At 37.8% G+C, this 7,884-nt stretch overlaps 1 pseudogene; it reads left to right on the top strand.

Moving 5' to 3' along the window:
• The first annotated feature begins 414 nt into the window (after positions 1-414).
• On the top strand, positions 415-3,733 carry LOC112869642 (large ribosomal subunit protein uL16m pseudogene; annotated as a pseudogene).
• Positions 3,734-7,884: the final 4,151 nt, after the last annotated feature.

Here is a 7,884-nt window from a genome sequence, read left to right on the forward strand (position 1 = left end):
GCCAACTAACTTGGATGTAAATTAAACAATAAACAAACTAAAAATAAAGAAATAAATAAAAATAAAAATATGTCAATAGTAGGCCAATAGATATTATCTCATATTGTCTTAAACAGGTGGATAAAATATTAACTTTTAATCAAAATATAAATAATGTGCAAAAAAATACAGAGAAAACTCTTAAAATTTAGTAAGAATGCAAACAACTTATTAAAAAAATGGGCCAAAGACCTTAACAGCCACCTCCTCCAAGAAGATTGCAAATAAGTATATGAAAAGAGGCTCAACATCATGTGACATCAGGAAATGCAAATTAAAACAGTGAGATACTGGCAGCCCTGAGCTGATTCCAGTGTGGCACTAGGGTGCTGCCCTCCGTGCCCAGTGGAGGTGGTTGCGGTGGTGGCCATGGCCATGTGGTGGCTGCTGGCTTTTGCCCGGGAGCCATTCATGTGAGCACCACTGTCAGATTCTTGAGCAGCTCCGCCTGCCTGTGCTGGCCTAAAGACCCTGCTCCTGGTGCCAACTTTTAAGGATGTTTCCATTCCTGAAAAGCTCATGCTTAGATTTGTTGAAAGGGCACCCCTGTGCCAAAAATGAGAAGAGAACCCAAATACTCGAGTGACATATGGGGACCTTCTATTGAAGCTACTGAATTCACAGAAGGCATTTTTGCAATCTTGGCACTGGGTGGTGGTTACCTCCACTGGGGGCATTTTGAAATGATGCACCTGACAATCAACCACTCTCTGGACCCCAAGAACAGTTTGCCTTATAGAGAGTACCAGCCCCTTTCAAGCCCACCACCCACAAGGGTATGGGACAGTGCATGGGGGGATCACTACATGACTCTGTGAAGGCTGGCCGTCTCACAGTAGAAATGGGTGGGTGTTGTGGATTCAAAGAGGTACAAGCTTTCCTCAACCAGGTTGGCCACAAGCTGCCCTTCCCAGCACAGGCCATGAGCCATGAGACTCTAGAGAGGATCCAAAAAGATCAAGAGGAACCAGAACAGAACAACTAAAACCCCGGGACCTTTGAGCACATAGCCACTGCCAGCATGCAGGGGAGACAGAAAGGCCTGAGCCCAGATGACTTGATCCAGAAGAGGCAGTACTGGGGCAAGGCTTATAGGCCTGAATGTGTAGGAAGAATGGGAGAAATGAATGTAAAAAGGCTACTGAGAGAGAAAGAATCTACCTTTTTTCCCCTTCAGTCTACCCTTAAAGTTTTTGGGTAGTTCTGAAATCTAACCGAGGAGCAGCATATGAGTAAATGATTTCTGAAAAATTGTACAGTATCTTGATTTTTAAAAGTACATTATATTTACATTAAAGTTTGAGTATTACCTGTAAAATAAAACAAAACAGAACCAAAAACAATGAGATACCACTACCCCCCTATTAGAATGACCAAATCTGGAACACTGACAACAGCAAATGCTGGTGAGGATGTGGAACAGGAACTCTCATACATTGCTGGTGGGAATACAAAATGGGACAGCAACTTAAGAAGACAGGGGGTTTCTTACCAAACTAAACATACTTGCCCCATATGATCTTACACTTGAGCTCCTTGGTATTTACCCATAGAAGATAGAAACTTATATCCACACAAAAAACCTGCATATGAATGTTAATAGCAGCTTTACTTATGATTGCCAAAACTTGGAAGCAACCAAGATGTCCTTCAGCAGGTGAATGGGTGAGTAAACAATGGAATATTATTCAGCACCAAAAAGAATGATCTGTCAACCCTTGAAAAGACATGGAAGAAGCTTAAATGTGTATTAGCAAGGGAAAGGAGCACAGAAAAAGCTATATACTGTATGATTCCAACAACAGTACATTCTGGAAAAGGCAAAACTATGGACACAGTAAAAAGATCAAAGGTTTCCAGGGATTAGGTGGGAGAGAGGGATTAATAAGCAGGGCACAGAGGATTTGGGGAGGCAGTGAAGATACTCTGCATGATACTATAATGATGGCAACATGTCGTCATGAATTTATCCAAACCTATAGAAGGTAACCAAGAGGGAGCCCTAATGTAAACTATGGACTTTGGGTGTTTGTGACGTATTAATGTAGGTCAACAGTTGTCACAAATGTCTGCTGCTGGGGGTTTGGTGATAATGGGGGAGGCTGTGCATGTGTGGGGGCAGAGAGCATATGGGAAATCTCTGGCACTTCCTCTCAATTCTGCTGTGAACCTAAAACTGCTCTAACAAAATACTCTTTCAGAAAAAATGTTTATGTACACACACATATTTTCTATTTTCTACTTGAGTCAGTTTCAGTAATTTTTGTCTTTCTAGGGAAGTTTCCATGTCATCTAAGTTACCTAATTTATTAGCATACATTGTTCAAATATTTCCTTATAATTCTTTTAATTGCTGTGAGGTTGGTAGCGATGTTCCTATTTCATTCCTGATTTCAGTCATTTCTGTCTTCTCTCTTTTTTTTCTTGGTCAAGGTAAAAGTTTGTCTATTTTCTTGATGTTTTCATAGAAACAATTTTTCACTTTGTTACATTTTTCTATTGGCTTTCTATATTATTTTCACTCTTATCTTTATTATTCCATTTCTCCCACTTCCTTTGGGTTTAGTTCATTTTTCCTTTTCAAGTTTCTTAAGGTGGAAGTTAAGTAATTGATTTGATCTTTCTTCTTTTCTAATATAGGCATTTAGCTATAAATTTCCCCTTTGGCAGTCCTACCCTGCTGTGATATTTTGACTGTCCAGGCTCCCCTTGGGATTGGTTTAAACACTGGGTGCGGTTTGACACCACACAAATTAGACAATTGGTCAGTTACTTTCCATATAATATCCAAGGGTGAAAAGTTTCATTTAGACATTTTCATAAGTAATCTCAACATTACACAGCTATACAAAGGATATCACATTCAGACTCATTGGTACACTAATTTACAATAGTTAAATACAAACAATGGGGCCTATGCCGCAGAAAACAGGCCACTATGTCACAGTGTGATAGTGCCATGTCAGGGTGTTAAGGGAGCACACAAGAGGGACACCTAGTAGAGTTCTGGGGTCAGAGAGGAAATGACATCTATTAAGATCTGAATGTTGCTTACAAGTCAGCTCCTGGAAGAGGCCACGGGTATGCAGAATCCTCCCACATACCACAAGAAGTGTCACCCAGAGACAGAGCTCAGTTCAGCAACTAGACTTATCTAGGAAATACAGATGCTATTTGAGAAGCTCACACAATTGAACACATTTAAGACCCTGACCTTACAGTACTGCTACCCTTACCTCATAATCTCTGGAACTCCTGCCTACAGGTTCATCTGCACTATGTACTCTGGAGCCACCATCCAAGGCCAAGACAAGGTGAGCAGGAGCCCTGGGTCTGACTGATTCAATGTGAAGTAGGCCTGGAAGGTTTCTTTTCTTTAATTCTGTACTCCATGTTTCCTTGTGACCTAGTTCTTGTCTGATAAATGCTGTATCGTACAGCTTTTCAGCCCCAGCTCTGCAATAATCCCTTGTAAAATCCAGTTCCTGATTCATGCTAGCAGGTTCTTCCAGATGTTTTTAGCACTCAGATCTTGGCTAATTGCTTGCCTATTGATCCTCTAACAACCACTGATCCTGATTCTGCTACGGCAGACTGTCAGTCCTTATCTGGACCTGCACCTTTTTGTGGAGATGAGCACAGGAAGAGCCATGACCTTCAACAAAAGATAGTCCTTAGAGGACAGTTTGGATGATTCCTGTATCTTGTTAATCCTATCTGTAAGTCAACTGATTACTAATTTCATTTGGGTGAATTGACAGACACGTTGCCACATGTCTGTCCATGTCTCAACTAACTATCCCTGCATGTCTGTCTAGATTCCCAGTCTTCACCTTCTCCATTCTGACCCACCCTCCCAACCCTCTACCCTGGTTCTGACAGGTCCTGCATCATCTAACAGGAGCCAGTTTTACCACAGGATCCCAAGAGCCCGCTTGGGATTCTCTCTCCCTCTCTCTCTCTCTCTCTCTACCACTCCTCCACTTGCACACTCTCACTCCCTTTCTCAAAATAAAAATAAATAAATATTTAAAAAATGAAAGAAAGAGAAGCACCTGGATAGCTCAGTAGGGTAAGTGTCCATCTTTGGCTCAGGTCATGATCTCACAGTGCATACATTCGAGCTCCACATCAGACTCTGCTGACAGCTCAGAGCCTGAAGCCTGCTTCGGATTCTGTGTCCCTCTCTCTCTGCCCCTCCCCTGCCCACGTTCTGTCTCTCTCTCTGAAAAACAAATCAATGTTAAAAATTTTTTTTAAAAAAAGAAAGAAAGAGACCAGTGTTTCTGAAGTTTCCATTTGTGTCCATCTGGATGCAAAGGAAAGTGAAAGTACTCATGTCCCAGGAGAATTTGGGGGACATAGTGTGAAGTAGTCCCCATACAATAATGATCTTTGAGTTTCTTATTTTATTTCGAAAATGGAGACAGATCTTATATTCTGCTAAATTGACATTTATTTTAAATGCAAAAAGTTTTGAATTACTTGGGCAGAGGCAGAAAACAATTCTTACTTTTGCCTTCATATTATTTTGTTGTTCTTTCTACCTTCTTTATTTCAACATTTCGTGTTTATTAATAAAAACATTTAATTTTATGAATTTCCTGTGAATACATCTTTTACTGTGTATTTTCATGTATTAATGTCTAAATTATAATATCAGTTTTGATTTCCTCTTTCATTTAAATTTGCATGAATATTTTGGGGCACCTGGGTGGCTCAGTCGACTGAGTGTCCGACTTTGACTCAGGTCATGATCTCGCAGTCCATGAGTTCAAGCCCAGTGTTGGGCTCTGTGCTGACAGCTCCAAGCCTGGAGCCTGCTTCAGATTTTGTGTCTCCCTCGCTCTCAGCCCCTCCCCCACTCTCACTCTGTCTCTTTCTCTCTCTTTTTGTCTCAAAAATAAACATTAAAAAAAATTTAATTTGTATGAATATTTGTAAGTAATTTAATTTGATGGGAGGAAAGTTTTTTCTTCTTAATTTCTTGTTTTATTTCACTGTGGTCAGAAACTGACAGTGTAATTTTTACCTTTCAAATCTCTACTTGACAAGAATAGAGGTTTTTGTTGCATACAAAGTCCTACGTGTATCTATTAATTCAAGCTTTCTAACTATATGTAATCCAAACTTCATCTCATTTTGTTCTTTGTATTGTATAAATACAGAAGAATATTAAAATGTCCATTATAAGTGCAGTTTTGTCAAATTCTTTATGTATTTCTAACAATTTTTGCTTTATATATTTTGTCCACAAATATTTATAACCTATTATAACATCTTGGTGGACTATACATTTGTAAAAATAAAATATCCCTCTTTATCCTACCTTTTTGCCTCAAATTCTGTCTTCTCTGATACTTATCTTATCACCTTACTTCTTTTTTGTTTTTGTTTTTTTGTTTTTTGTTTGTTTGTTTGTTTGATATGTTTGCCCAGCTCTTTATTTTTAGTGTTTTTATTTTTATTTAAGGATGTCTTGTTAGGGTGTCTGGCTGGCTCAGTCAGTACAGCATATGATTCTCAATTTTAGGGCCATGAGTTCAAGCCCCACATTAGGCATGAAACCTACTAAATAAATAAATAAATAAATAAATAAATAAATAAATAACGGATGTCTTGTTAACAACCTATGTAAAAAAAACTATCAATGTAATTTTGCTCTTTTCAAAAAGTCATTTGAAAGTCTTCAGTAAGGAATTGAATATGTTCACAGTTACTGTGGTCATTGTTTATACTACATTATAGGGATCTCCCTGCACACAGGGGTCTTCTAACTGAAGAGATGAATAAATAATGCAGATGATTTTAGCTCATAGAATGTTCACCTTCAGAATTTATCTAATCCAATGTGCTCTAGGACAGGTGAGGAAAGACAGCCGGGCAAGTTACACTGTTTAGTAACAAAGATCAGATCAGTGGCTAAATTTGAACACAAGAGTGTAATATCTAATATAATTCATGGGGGGGGGGTGGTTATTAGAATCAGATGAACTCAGCTGCAGTCAGCAGTGACTTTTCTCCTTTTGGACAATCCATAGCATTGTTTAGAGCTTTCCTATATTTAATATCTTTGCCCATCTAAAAACATGTAATGTTAAAAAAAAAAAACATGTAATATTTTCCAAAGAGTGGTACAACTATCACTGAAGTCTTGATATAATTTTAGGTGGCACACAGATAAATATTTTTTCTATTTAAATAGTTACATATTTATTTTAATGTAAATTAGGAAAAATACATATCTAATATACCCTTTAATCTCATGGATATATTAGAATAATACTAAGATTAAAAAGTGGAGTCAGGCACTGGGCTGGCTCATTTGGAAGAGTATGCAGATCCAGACCTCGGGGCATGAGTTCAAGCCCCACATTGGGTGTAGAGATTACTAAAAAATATAAATAAATGAACTTAAAAAAAAAAACCCTGAGGACAATTTGAAGAAAAATGTCAAAAAAATCGTAGTACAGGTGACACTCAGATATGAAAAATATGAATGACTAATGTTCAGGAAATAATGATTTTAGGATAAGAAAAGTTTTGATAGTCAGATAACAGTGGGTTCATATCCTGGATCTGCCTCTTGTGAAGATTAAACAAGATAAGATTTATAAGACACTTGGCTTAGTAAATCTTTGGCTGTGTTATTTCTCTAATTTATCATGTTTTAGGCCTGTCTCCTTAATTAGATTGTAAAAGCCTTCAGTGACAAAAAACAAACAAACAAACAAACAAACAAACAAACCCAAACACTTGGCAAAGTGAAAAAGCTGATACTAGATAAAGCATATAGTAAGGTCAATGAAAATGATATTTTTTCTCTACATATTTATAATCTAAATTAGTCTCCAGTGAACCATAAGAGACTCTTAAATATACAGAACAAACTGAGGGTTGACAGAGGGGAGGTGGGTGGGGGGATGAGCTAAATGGATGATGGGCATTAAGGAGGGCACTTGTTAGGATGAGCACTGGGTGTTATATGTAAGTGATGAATCACTAAATTCTACTCCTGAAATCATTACTATTAGTTAATATATGTTAATTAGTCTTCACATTGACCTAATTATAGAGAAACCTGGCTATGCTTTTAGCTAGATATGTCAATTGATTAGTTATTTGGATCTCAATTTCCTTAACTGCAAAATACGTGTTGTACTAGATAATGTGTAAGGTGTCTGACACCTTAATTTTAACATATATAACTCTCCTGTTGGATTTCCCCCAAGTGAATATCATTAACTAATTAATCAATTAAACCATTCATTCATGCAAAGGTATATGTGCATTTACTATGTGCCAGACACTGTTAGAGAAAACATGGTACCTGCTGTCCTCTAGAAGCTCGCTTAAAAAGTGTCTGCTGTACCTTTTGTTCCTGTGACTTCCCCATTCCATAATGGGACGCCTGTGTATCCCAGTCCCTTCACCCATCTGGGCCATGTCCCCACCACCTCCCCTCTGGCACAGGAATAAAAGACACAGCATAGGAATATAGTGAATGGTATCATAATAGCCTTGTATGGTGACAGATGGTAGCTACACTTGTGGTGAGTATAGCATAGTGTATAGAATTGTTGAATTACTATGTTGTATACCTGAAACAGATGTAACATTGTGTGTCAACTATATGAAAAAAAAAACCCTCAAAAAAAAAAACAACTATACTCAAAAACAAAACACAAAAGGTGCAATAATAAACTATAGTCAAAAACCAACCAAACAAACCAAACACTTTCTAATTGATTTATTATCTGGCTAAAAGAAAAAGAAAAAAAAAGGATCTCTCTTCTCGAGGAAATCATTATACTACATAACTGTTGGGGTACAGAAAATATATGA

Source organism: Puma concolor, chromosome A3, assembly GCF_028749965.1.
Source record: "Puma concolor isolate L17-30 chromosome A3, mPumCon1.1.hap2, whole genome shotgun sequence".
Classification (NCBI taxonomy): domain Eukaryota; kingdom Metazoa; phylum Chordata; class Mammalia; order Carnivora; family Felidae; genus Puma; species Puma concolor.